Source organism: Pseudorca crassidens, chromosome 4 (assembly GCF_039906515.1).
Source record: "Pseudorca crassidens isolate mPseCra1 chromosome 4, mPseCra1.hap1, whole genome shotgun sequence".
Taxonomy (NCBI): Eukaryota; Metazoa; Chordata; class Mammalia; order Artiodactyla; family Delphinidae; genus Pseudorca; species Pseudorca crassidens.
The window spans coordinates 120,033,887-120,047,221 of NC_090299.1; the positions used below are offsets into that span (position 1 = coordinate 120,033,887).

The 13,335-nt window shown below is 35.6% G+C and overlaps 1 long non-coding RNA gene across 1 annotated transcript in view; it reads left to right on the plus strand.

Annotated features, from left to right (window-relative positions):
• The window catches only part of LOC137223242 (uncharacterized), a 189,744-nt gene extending 179,608 nt beyond the window's left edge, over window positions 1–10,136 (plus strand). Inside the window, exon 4 of the long non-coding RNA XR_010942761.1 lies at window positions 9,981–10,136. This is a non-coding gene — a long non-coding RNA (uncharacterized lncRNA). The remainder of the gene's footprint in view (window positions 1–9,980) is intronic.
• The last annotated feature ends 3,199 nt before the right edge of the window (window positions 10,137–13,335 follow it).

The window sequence follows — 13,335 nt, forward strand, 5'->3', positions numbered from 1 at the left end:
ATCCATACTTAGTTTGAGCAAATCTTAGCATTTTGCCTTAGTGAGACCTTCATTATAAAGAAATAAAATATCTTAGATTTGGTTTAAGCCCTTTGTGTCCCTTTGCTGATGTCACTTGTCTCTCTCCCTTTCCAGAGATAAAAACATGCTAACTTTGCTCTTGATCATTCTTATTTATATGTTTATACTTTTACTATATGTTCATATTAAATACAAAATAATGTTCTGCATATTTTAAATAACATGTACATAATATACTACATATATTCTGCCACTTGACATTTTGTTCAACATTTTTTGTTGGATTTATCCCATTTCTCTGTTCTGTTCATTTCTACTGCATCTCTATTCATACCATGCCGTTGTGGGAGTGTGCCACAGTAATAGTGCAATAGTGATACTAAGTGGAGTGGGTGATTCTAATCTTACCTGAGGATAAAATCTGATTCAACTCCAGGGGTGGACTCAGCCCAGTTGCTTGCTCTAGAGACACCTTGTGACCTTAGGTGAGTTTGGGTCTCTTCTCCTCTAGGGAGGAATATTGCTTCAACTAGGAACAACCTAGGAAATTTACACAGCATCCTGATATCTGGGCCTAGGACCTCTCTAATGATTTGGTTTATCAATAACTCTGGATGATATTTATAATTCTTTAGAAAATTTCTCCTTAAGGGTTGCTAAGGTACTAAAAATGCATGCAAAGTAGCCTGTGTCTAGAGTTTAGAAAATGATTAATAAATGGTTCTCATGGGTTTTTATTTTTTAAATTATTATTCTTTTTAGATTCAATATATATGCAGTAGCATATGGTATTTGTTTTTCTCTTTCTGACTTCACTCTGTATGACGGACTCTAGGTCCATCCACCCTGCTACAAATAACTCAATTTCATTTCTTTTTATGGTTGAGTAATATTCCATTGTATATATATATGCCACATCTTTTTTATACATTCATCTGTCGATGGACATTTAGATTCATTCCATGTCCTGGCTACTGTAAATAGTGCTGCAATGAATATTGCAATGCATGTCTCTTTTTGAATTATGGTTTTCTAGGGTATATGCCCAGTAGTGGGACTGCTGGGTCGTATGGTAGTTCTATTTTTAGTTTTTTAATACACCTCCATACTGTTCTCCCTAGTGGTTGTACCAATTTACATTCCCACCAACAGTGCAGGAGGGTTCCCTTTTCACCACATCCTTTCCAGCATTTATTGTTTCTGGATTTTTTGAGAATGGCCATTCTGACCAGTGTGAGGTGATACCTCATTGTAGTTTTGATTTGCATTTCTCTAATAATTAGTGATGTTGAGCATCTTTTCATGTGCCTCTTGGCCATCTGTATGTCTTCTTTGTTGAAGTGTTTATTTAGGTCTTCCACCCATTTTGTAATTGAATTGTTTCCTTTTTTGATAATGAGTTCCATGAGCTGTTTGTATATTTTGGAGATTAATCCTTTGTCCATTGTTTCATTTACAAATATTTTCTCCCATTTTGAGAGTTGTCTTTTCATCTTGTTTATGGTTTTCTTTGCTGTGCAAAAGCTTTTAAGTTAGTTTAATTAGGTCCCATTTATTTATTTTTAACATATTTATAAGAGTATAATTACTTTACAATGTTGTGGTAGTTTCTGCCGTACAACAAAGTGAATCAGCTATATGTATACATATATCCCCAAATCCCCTCCCTCTTGCATCTCCCTCTGACCCTCCCTATCCCACCCCTCTAAGTGGTGGGTCAAAAAAGATCTTTCTGTGGTTTATATCAGAGTGTTTTTCCTAAGTTTTCCGCTAAGAGTTTTATAGTGTCTGGTCTTACATTTAGGTCTTTAATCCATTTGGAGTTTATTTTTGTGTATGGTCTTAGGGAGTGTTCTAATTTCATTCTTTTACATGTAGCTGTCCAGTTTTCCCAGCACCACCTATTGAAGAGGATGTCTTTTCTCCATTGTAAGTTCTTGCCTCCTTTGTCATAAATTAGGTGACCATATGAGCATGGGTTTATCTCTGGGCTTTCTATCCTGTATCATGGATCTATATTTCTGTTTTTTTGCCAGTACCATATTGTCTTGATGACTGTAACTTTGTAGTATATTCAGGGAGCCTGATTTCTCCAGCTCTGTTTTTCTTTCTCAAGATTGCTTTGGCTATTCAGGGTTTTTTGTGTTTCTATCCAAATTGTAAAATTTCTTGTTCTAATTCTGTGAAGAATGCCATTGGTAATTTGATAGGGATTGCATTGAATCTGTAGATTGCTTTGGGTAGTACAGTCATTTTCACAATATTGATTCTTCCAATCCAAGAACATGGTATATTTCTCCCTCTGTTTATGTCATTTTTGATTTCTTTCATCAGTGTTTTATAGTTTTCTCAGTACAATCTTTTGCCTCCTTAGGTAAGTTTATTCCTCGGTATTATATATATTTTTTGTTGTGATGGTAAATGGGATTGTTTCCTTAATTTCTCTTTCTGATTTTTCATTGTTAGTGTATAGGAATCTAGAGTTTTCTGTGCATTAATTTTGCAACCTTACCAAATTCATTGATTAGTTCTAGCAGTTTTCTAGTGGCATCTATAGGATTTTCTATGTATAGTACCATGTCATCTGCAAACAGTGACAGTTTTATTTCTTTCCAATTTATATTTCTTTTTCTTCTCTGATTGCCATGGCTAGGACTTCCAAAACTATGTTGAATAGAAGTGGTGAGAGTAGACATCCTTGTCTTGTTCCTGATCTTAGTGGAAATGCTTTCAGTTTTTCACCGTTGAGTATGTTTGCTGTGGGTTTGTCATGTATGGCCTTTATTATGTTGAGGTAGGTTCCTTCTTTGCCCATTTTCTGGAGAGTTTTTATCATAAATCGGTGTTGAATTTTGTCAAAAGATTTTTCTGCATTTATTGAGTTAATCATATGGCTTTTATTCCTTAATTTGTTTATATGGTGTATCACATTGAATTGCGCATATTGAAGAATCCTTGCATCCCTGGGATAAATTCCACTTGATCATGGTGTATGATACTTTTAATATGTTGTTGGATTCTGTTTGCTAGTATTTTGTTCAGGATTTTTGCATCTATGTTCATCAGTGATATTGGTCCACAATTTTCTTTTTTGTGATATCTTTTTCTGGTTTTGGTATCAGCGTGATGGTGGCTTTGTAGAATGAATTTTGGAGTGTTCCTCTCTCTGCAATTTTTTTGGAAGAATATGAGAAGGATGGGTGTTAACTCTTCTCTACATATTTGATAGAATTCACCTGTGAAGCCCTCTTGTCCTGGACTTTTGTTTGTTGGAAGATTTTTAATTACAGTTTCAATTTCATTACTTGTGATAGGTCTGTTTATATTTTCTAATCTTCCTGGTTTAGTCTTGGAAAATTGTACCTTTCCAAGAATTTGTCCCTTTTTTTGTGGTTGTCCATTTTATGGGCATATAGCTGTTTGTAATAGTCTCTTATAATCCTTTGTATTTCTGTGGCGTCAGTTGTGATTTGTCCTTTTCGTTTCTAATTTTATTGATTTGCATCCTCTCCCTTTTTTTCTTGATGAGTCTGGCTGAGGGTTTATCAATTTTGTTTATCTTCTCAAAGAACCAGCTTTTAGTTTTGTTGATCTGTGCTATTGTTTTCTTTGTTTCTATTTCATTTATTTCTGATCTGATCTTTATAATTTTTTCTTTCTACTGACTGTGTGTTTTCTTTGTTCTTTCTCTAGTTGCTTTAGGTGTAGGGTTAGATTGTTTATTTGAGATTTTCCTTGTTTTTTTGTGGTGAGATTGAATTGCTATAAACTGCCCTCTAAGAACTGCTTTTGATGCATCCCATAGGTTTTGCCTCATTGTGTTTTCATTATCATTTATTTCTATGTATTTTTCTATTTTTTCTTTGATTTCTTCAGTGATCTCCTGCTTATTTAGTAGCACACTGTTTAGCCTCCATTATTTGTAATTTTTACAGTTTTTTCCTGTAATTGATTTCCAATCTTATAGCATTGTGGTCAGAAAAGATACTTGGTACGATTTCAATTTTCTTAAATTTTCTGAGGCTTGATTTGTGACCCAAGAGGTGATCTATCCTGGCGAATGTTCCATGTGCACTTGAGAAGAAAGTGTATTCTGCCACTTTTGGGTGGAATGTTCTATAAATATCAATTACATTTATTTGGTCTATAGTGTCATTTAAAGCTTGTGCTTCCTTATTTATTTTCTGTTTGGATGATCTGTCCATTGGTGTAAGTGGAGTATTAAGTTCCCTACTATGATTGTGTTACTGTCAATTTCCCCTTTCATGGCTGTTAGCTTTTGCCTTGTGTATTGGGGGTGCTCCTACGTTTAGTGTATAAACATTTATAATTGTTATATTTTCTTCTTGGATTGATCCCTTGATCATTATGTAGTGTCCTTCCTTGTCTCTTGTAACAGTCTTTATTTTAAAGTCTGTTTTATCTGATATGAGTATTGCTATTCCAGCTTTCTTTTGATTTACATTTGCATGGAATATATTTTCCCACCCCTTCATTTTCAGTCTATATGTGTCCCTAGGTCTGAAGTTGGTCTCTTTTATATAGCATATTTATTGGTCTTGTTTTGTATCCATTCAGTCAGTCTGTGTCTTTTGGTTGGGGCATTTAATCCATTTACATTCAAGGTTATTATCTATATGTATGTCCTTATTACCATTTTATTAATTGTTTTGTGTTTGTTTTTGTGGGTCTTTTTCTTCTCTTGTGTTTCTTGCCTAGAGAAGCTCCTTTAACATTTTTTGTAAAGCTGGTTTGGTGGTGCTGCATTCTCTTAGCTTTTGTTTGTCTGAAAATCTTTTGATTTCTCCATTGAATATGCATGAGATCCTTGTTGGGTAGAGTAATCTTGATTGTCGGTTTTTCTGTTTCATCACTTTAAGTATATCCTGCCACTCCCTTCTGGCTTGCAGAGATTCTGCTGAATAATCAGCTGATAACCATATGGGGATTCCTTTGTATGCTATTGTTTGTTTTTCTCTTGCTGCTTTTAATATTTTTTCTTTGAATTTAATTTTTGATAGTTTGATTAATATGTGTCTTGGTGTGTTTCTCCTAGGGTTTATCCTGTATGAGACTCTGTGCTTCCTGGATTTGGGTTACTATTTCTTTTCCCATGTTAAGGAAGTTTTCCACTATAATCTCTTCAAATATTTCTTCAGACCCTTTCTTTTTCTTCTGGGACCCCTATAATTCGAATGTTGGTGCATTTAGTGTTGTCCCAGAGGTCTCTGAGATTGTCTTCAATTCTTTTCATTCTTTTTTCTTTATTTTGCTCCTTGGCAGTTATTTCCACCACTTTGTCTTCCAACTCACTTATTCATTCTTCTGCCTCAGTTATTCTGTTATTGATTCCTTCTAGTGTATTTTTCATTTCAGTTATTGTGTGGTTCACCTCTGTTTTTTTTTTGTTCTTTAGTTCTTCTAGATCTTTGTTAAACATTTCTTGTATTTTCTCAATCTGTGCCTCCATTCTATTTCCAAGATTCTGGATCATCTTTATTATCATTACTCTGAATTCTTTTTGAGGTAGGTTGCCTATCTCCTCTTCATTTATTTGGTCTTTTAGGTTTTTATATTGCTCCTTCGTCTGTTGCATACGTTTTTGCCTTCTCATTTTCTTTTTCCTTTTTTTTATGAGTGGGATTGTGTTCCTGTCTTACTGGTTGTTTGGCCTGAGGCTTCCAACACTGGAGTTTGTAGGCTGTTGGGTAGAGCTGTGTCTTGGTGCTGAGATGAGGACCTCCATGTGACCTCACTCTGATGAATATTCCCTGGGGTCTGAAGTTCTCTGTTAGTCCAGTGGTTCAAACTCAGAGTTCCCACAACAAGAGCTTTGGCCCAAGCCCCAGCTTGTGAATCAGATCCTGCAAGGCACATGGGGTGGCACACACAAAAAAATAGGAGAACAGTAACAAAGTAAAAAATAAAATTAGACTAGGAAATTAACAGATATGTTAGAAAAAATATAAAAATAAAAATACAGATGAATCAACAACCAGAAGGTAAAACAGAACCACAATAGTGAAAAAGAGGAGGAGAAAAAAAAAAACCAAAAAAGGTGGAAAAAGGTTTTCTGTGGAGGGTGAGCACTAAGTAGGGGTGAGGTTTGGGAGGTGCGTTGGGCTTATGCTTAGGACCCACATGGAGGGAAAAGGCCCTGGGGGGTGTGAGCAGTGGGACTTAGGCTCAATGCAACAGAAGGGGCCCAGGCATGTCTCCCACCTCTGGTCTCACAGGACGGGGACATCACCTGTGAGCCCAGCAGGCTTCCTGGGCTCGAGTGGGTGGGTCAAACACCCTCCATTCCTCTCCTGCTCCTCTGGTCCTGGAAGTCCCCTCCCACTTGGCTCTCCTGATCTCCCCAGCCTCCCTCCTACATCCCCAGGACAAACCCTGCCTAGAGGAGACCTCTGAGGGCATAGGACCTGACCCAAGATGTGGGCAGGCTTCCATGGCCAATTGGGCAGGAGAAATGCTGGGTGTGCTCTCCCTTTATCTGAGCCCCTGAGGGTCCCTCCAGGTGTGGGAACCCCTCCACCGTCTCAGCCACCCCTCAGGGGCACCAGTACTTTCCTGTCTCCACTTCTCCTCCACTCTCAGTCCCCACACGTCCTACTGGTTTGCTTCGGGGTTCTTCCCTTCTAATCGGGGCCCCCCACCAGCATCTGGCAGGTGCCTTATTTGTGGGGAGATGCAAACTCTGCATCTTCCCACACTGCCATATCTTGTCTCCACCCTCCTCTTATGGATTTTTAATTAAAGAATTTTAAGATGAATCTGACACAGTTCACTACCTAATAGAAATGTATAAATATGATTCTCTACATCTATTTTTACTCACTTTATTTGCAATAAATTAAGAGTAAATAATGTTACCATTTTATGTTGCTTACAGGTCACATAATGCTTTACATGTCTCTATTGGGCAAGCAGTAGTTATTTGAAATTAAATGTCTGTTGAAATTTAATTGGACCCACACAGTAACTCTAGGTGGTAAGAGTTATTATCCCCCATTTTATACAGCATTGTATTCAACATAGGCAAAATTAGTTATAAGCACAAAAAAGTTGCAGGTTAATCTTTCAATTAGATCTCAGCAATTTTAGGTCAACAGTTGAACAACTGGGCAAAATGATGAAAACATTTTCAGTAGAAGGGTCAGTCCTGTTTATAAGTTAAAACTTGATTTAGAGAGAGCCTGGAGTATAATTGATTTTCATTCTGTTATAAAGGATACTTAGCATTTTGCCCCAAGAGTTTTTTTTTTCTGTACAGATTTGTACTAAACATAAATAACTTTCTTATGGAATTCATTGGGAATGCTTTGAAGATTTTCATCTCTTGAGTGTAAAATGTCATTTAATAAAAATTTTTTAAATTTAGATATAATTCGCATATAACATTATATTATTTTCAGGTGTACAACATAATGATTTGATATTTATATATATTGTGAAGTGATCATAATAAGTCTGATTAACATCTGTCACCACACATAGTTACAATTTTTTCCCTGTGTTGAAAACTTTTAAGATCTACTCTCTTAGCAACTTTCAAATATGCAATATAGTGTTATTAGTTATAACTCCCATGCTGTATATCCCCATGGGTTATTTATTTTATAGCTGGAATTTTGTACTTTTTAACTTTAAAAATGTTATTTAATAAAGATTTGGTTTTGCTCAATACTCTGGTTAAGTACAGAGCATTACCCTAGTTCTTTGTTTTTTTTTTTCAATCAGCCATGTTATTGACTTAGAAATTAGGTTTAAAAGTCTCATTTTTCGGGGGAGAGGGGTGATTCTTTGGAAGATGTCAAAATGAGCTTAAATATATATATTGTTTAGTTATTAATTTTTTAAATTGTTTAACTATGAAGAATCTTCTAGGGTTTTACATTTTTCCTGTTATATGTGGTGATGAGATAAAACCTTGGTAATCAAAATTATGGCAACAATTACAGAAACACAATTAGAATGGCTGCCATTTACTTACTAATTTAATTCAATTATTAACTTTTTAAATGTAGGGATGATAGCTGCTTGGTATGACTATAGAAAGACTATCATTTTTGTTTTTGATGATAAACAACTTATGCAGCAATATAATAATATTTTTAGAAATATTACTGGTTCTTGGTACTGGAAAAGGAATTGCATTTTATGCAAACACTATCCTTGGCAAATTATCTCATCACGTAGAATTGTGCTTTATAAGTAAAATGCTCTGAATCTTTATTTGTTTAAAGAGAGAGAAGGAAGGAAGAGAAGAAAGGAAGGATGGAAGGAAGGCAAGAAAGGAGGAAGATATTACCTTCTTGAGCTCCAAATTAAATAATAATAACAATTGAAAAACACATGCTGGATGTTGTCCATATGCCAGCTACGGGGCTAGGTGTCCAAGTGTTCTATATATACAGGACTGCAATTTCTGGTCTATGATTCTAAAATTCAAAAAGTTTGTTTTAAACTCAATTAACAGCAAGACCAGATGTGATCCGAACTTACTCTGTGGCAAAAACCATCCTGAAGGGACAGTTAATTTATAATCTTTATATCCTTATAATTTTTACTTATCCCACTTAAGGTAAATACTATAGGCTCTGCAGAAATATTGTGTTTGATTGCAGTGTTACATGACACATGCCATATGTACTATGTTGTCTCTCTAAATGAAAAATCATAGGTCTAAATGCTGAGGCACATCTGTCTATGAGAATTAGCAGTCATGTGCTAACAATTTAGTCTTCACAACCACCTTATAAAGTTGGCACTGTTACAATATCCATTTCACAGAGAAAGACATTGAAACAGAGATGTAAATAATGAAATATTTAACAATAATGGCTGTTTTAAAGTCTGCAATTATCTGGATAGAAAATTCTTTGAAAAAAATGTTTAAAGTGTCATCATGACATCTTCATGACACCTTTTAGATTCACCAGAGGAAAAGGGAGACTTACATGTAAGTACATGTTAAAACTTCTAGGATTTATTACAATACTACTGCTACTGTTTCTAGGAAGTTACAAATGGATTAGAATACAAATTTAGAAATCTGTTTCTTTTGGGTGATTCCTACCACCAAAGTATGATGGTTCTCTGTCATGTGGAACTCCATAATATACTCGTAGGGATATAGCAAGGGAAGAGATAGCTCACACTGGGATCATTTCACTGACATCTGGCTTTATTTTGGCTACACATCCAGTAACTATTATGAGCCTTTAAATATAGGTATTTATTGAGATTTAAGTTTAAATTGCAATGTAGGTATGTTTTTACATCAGTTTCAAACATCTTTCTGAGTTTAATGAATGCCATATTTAATGGTTTTACCAAGTTCCTTTCAGAGTTTGAAGTTTGTGTTAAAATAAACATAACTCAGTGATTAATTTCCCATATACTTTTATGATTTGTTACATGATTTGTTGATCTTTGTACACTGATATTTTTCATAGATAATTGCAGTGCACTCATAACTGTATTGAAGAGAAATTATCAATACCAACCTAGGCTGTGCTATGCTCCTTGTCAAAGTTGCTGCCTTTAGCACTTTTGCTAATTGTAAATGCAGTAGGATCCTGTCTTTGCCTTCAGAGGATAACCATGCAAAGGTTAATGCGGAGCATCTTACCAATTGCTGGAGCAGAGGGTAGTCTCAAATCACACTACTGCATAGAAAGAAGCCAATTGCCCAGTTGAAGGGCGATGCTGTCTATAATACACATGGTTGCTGTTGTGATAAGCTTCCCAGGAATGTGTGGAGGAAGGAGGATATAGTTTAATTCAGATTGTTTTGGAAAGTTGTAATTTTCCCTTGGCTGTCATTGGTATTAACATGTTTTGATTTGTGAAAAAAATTATAAACAGATATCTCAATTAAATGGAGTTGGGAGACCAGAAGGGGGATCTCTCACACTCTGTGATGATAGGTCTTTCTTCTTCCCAACAGGAAGAAGAAAGACTCCTCTTCTTTCCTGGCAATGAACCAGTCAATGAAAAACCATGGACTCTTTGCTCACTACAGCCCTCCTGAATTCCTTTTCCTCCCTACAAAAGTGTTCTCTTTCTCTTGCCATGTGGAAACTTGCACATTGCTCACCATGGTTGCAGACCCCGAATTGCAGTACTTTGCTGATCCCAAATAAACCCATCTTTGCTAGAGTGTATTTGTTTCTGTGTATTTTTTTCAGGTCAACAGATTTAACCATTCTAGATCCATCTGAAAACTGTCAATGATTTGAGAAAATTTTCTGACCTTCTGCAATTTTTTGGCTCACACTTTGAGTGTAGACTCCTCTTTCCTTCCTGTTTGCCTACAATCACTTTGCCATCTTCACATTGTCATAATAGGTTCACATTCACATACCTGCAAGACATATGAATCTCTATCTTTCCCTTCTCTCCCTCAATTCTGTCTTCTGTGAATGTATGCACTCAGGTGCACACATGCAAGCGTGCACACACACACACACACACACACACACACTTAGCTTTTCTTCATAAGCATACAGGATTCTTCTCTTATTAAGTGCTGCTATTTGATGTTTCTTATATTTTGCAGAGAAAAACTATTTTACCCTTTAAAAATATTCTATTTATTTATTTTTTTTTGCAAGAGTCCAAGATGATGAGGAACATGAGGCTAAAGGAAGCCGTCATCTCTCTGTGTCAGTGATGTTAAAATCTCACATGTGTTAAAACATATGAAGAAACCACATGTGAATGGCAAGCTGCTTGTGTAGTGAAGGATTATTAATTTAGAATTTCTCGATGGATTAAGGATAGTCATTGAGATTTTTCAGTGAAGGAATGTATTCAGAATGGAGAAAATATTCTGCACCTGTTTCTTCGCTTTGCCTCTGGGGAAAAATGAGAACTATTGATTGTGACCTTAAAAGGATGAATATAGCTTTTTCCTCCATATAAGTTGTGTATAGTCAATTGAGACTCTCCCACTGAAGAAGAAAGAGGGTTAAACAGATAGTGTCTCAGAGAACCGTGGGTTCTATTCAAAGCCTCAAATTAAAGTCAATTTCAAGTTTATTTCTTCTTAAACTTGAGAGAATGGTCAATTCAAGATTGAAAAGAGATTGAGACATTTAAAATGCAAATTTCTAGTGTTGTGTGACTAAGTTGGGATGGGAGATTAGGTATAAGATAGTTACCAGATTTGCTCCAAACCCATGGTTTCTGAACTATGTGCTGAGCCATTCCAGGATACTGCATCAAACTCAGGAATTCCATGGGATAATTTAAATTTTCAAGGGAAACACAACAATACTCCATACCACTTGATCACCTTATGACACTTGAGGTAGTTCACAGTTTCGACATTAGATCATGCTCTCTTCCTTTTGCTGATGTCGTATCTTTATGAAACTGCATTTTTAATGATTTCTGATTTGTTAACAATGGAATTATTAGGCAGTTCTTTTGGTTGGGGAGAGGTGCCACGAAAAAGTTACTGAAACACCAAGGATGCCATGAACAGAGAAAGTTTGGGAACTTTGCTCTCATTCTCTCTCTGTGTATGTATATAAGTATGTATGAATATACATATATACACACATATATAATGCAAATATATTAGGTTAATAGTAGTTAATATTTATTCTCAAACACACTTTATAGAACATTACTAATAATTTGGGGTATTAGATTATATTCTCCTTGAATCCATAAATCATGCTTATAGGAAGTCATTCTACTTAGATTATAAGAACTTAGACTAAGTGTTACCATTCATTTAGTGCAGTTAACCAAAGTACACATCTAGTTCTTTGGACGGAATATATAGAGCCTTCCTGACTAACATGGCTCTGAAGTGAGACCATGTCTGCATTCCTTTGATTTTCTCATTCAGTTCTTGAGATTAAAAGAAGCTTAAGCTTGTCCAGTTGAGTAGAATGCTTTCCATTTTAAGGGAGTCACATTTAGAGACTGCTCTACCTCCAGATCTCATGTTTTGACTTCCCTTAGGATGTAGATAAGTGTTAGGTTAGTGAGTGAGATACTAGAACCAAAGATGAACAGAGAGCCTGAAAGCGATAAATATGTGTCATAAGATTGCATTTATTCAGGGTATCAGTTTGGTAATTAGTTTCCAAAATTCCTGAGTCCTATGGCTGGTGAGTAAGTGGACAATTTCACATGCTGTAATCTAATTAAAGTATCTTTTTTGTCCCAAATATATCAATTCCTTTGATATATAACTTCTCTCTAAAAAGGAAAATTTATACCCTAAATTCTAGTTCTTGATGGCCTTTGTTATGGCAGACTTGTCAAAATTATAATAGTAACTTCAGTCTCTGGATCAGAAGGATGTTTGAAATGATTTATACCTACAAGTTTCCCATAACCCTCAGTGAGAATCATCTCTAAATACTTGTTAGCTCTCCCTCTGTCTACACGGCCCATTACACTACTCTCAGTACCCCCTTTGTCTACTCAGTTTTGGCTCTCACATGTGATCTGAGCACTGCTGAAAAGCTGCAGCATTTGCTCCATGATGCCTGTTAAAATCTGATAGGGGCAGGGGAAGAAGCTTCTGAAACTTCAAGATGGACTTCTCCCCACAAGCCTGTCCTTGTCTTGACACTGCTAGCATCTGTCTCTTGTAGTCATTACTTGACTCTCTAGGATTCTCTACTAAGACACTGGACAAACATATAGGTCTTCTTCACTCTACACTTGAGGCACCTTCCTCTGTGATCTTAAGACATATATATGATTTTAAGTGGCAAATAGGGATAGATGTTACTTATGCAAGTAATTTAGAGCAGTGGTTTTCTAATATTTCAAAGTAGAATCTTTTTTAAATGAAATTTTTGCATAGCTCAAATATATAAAGTAGAATAAAGCAGAATTGGCTGTTTTAAGTCAGAGTATGACCAATCATGCTCATTTTCTTCTCCAAAAATATTCTCTCTCCTTCTCCGTGTAAGTAATATAGGCCTTAAGGGAACACATTTTGGAAAGAATGAATTAAGACGTTATTGGTAAATTTAGAAAGAGAACTCATCTGATTTTAAGGAAAATTTCTATTTATTAAATATATACACCATCCCACTCTTAGAAGCTTACATGACAATTGAAAATTTGGCATAGAGTAGGAGTTGGCAAGTGACACCTGTGGGCCAAATCTGGCCCATCACCTGATTTTATAAATAAAATTTTATTGGAACATACACATTTGTTTCTGTGTCGTCTATGGATGATCTCACACTACATGGCAGAGTTCAGAAGAGACTGGATATCCTACAGAGCCCAAAATATTTATTACCGGGCTATTTAAATTTTAAAAATTTG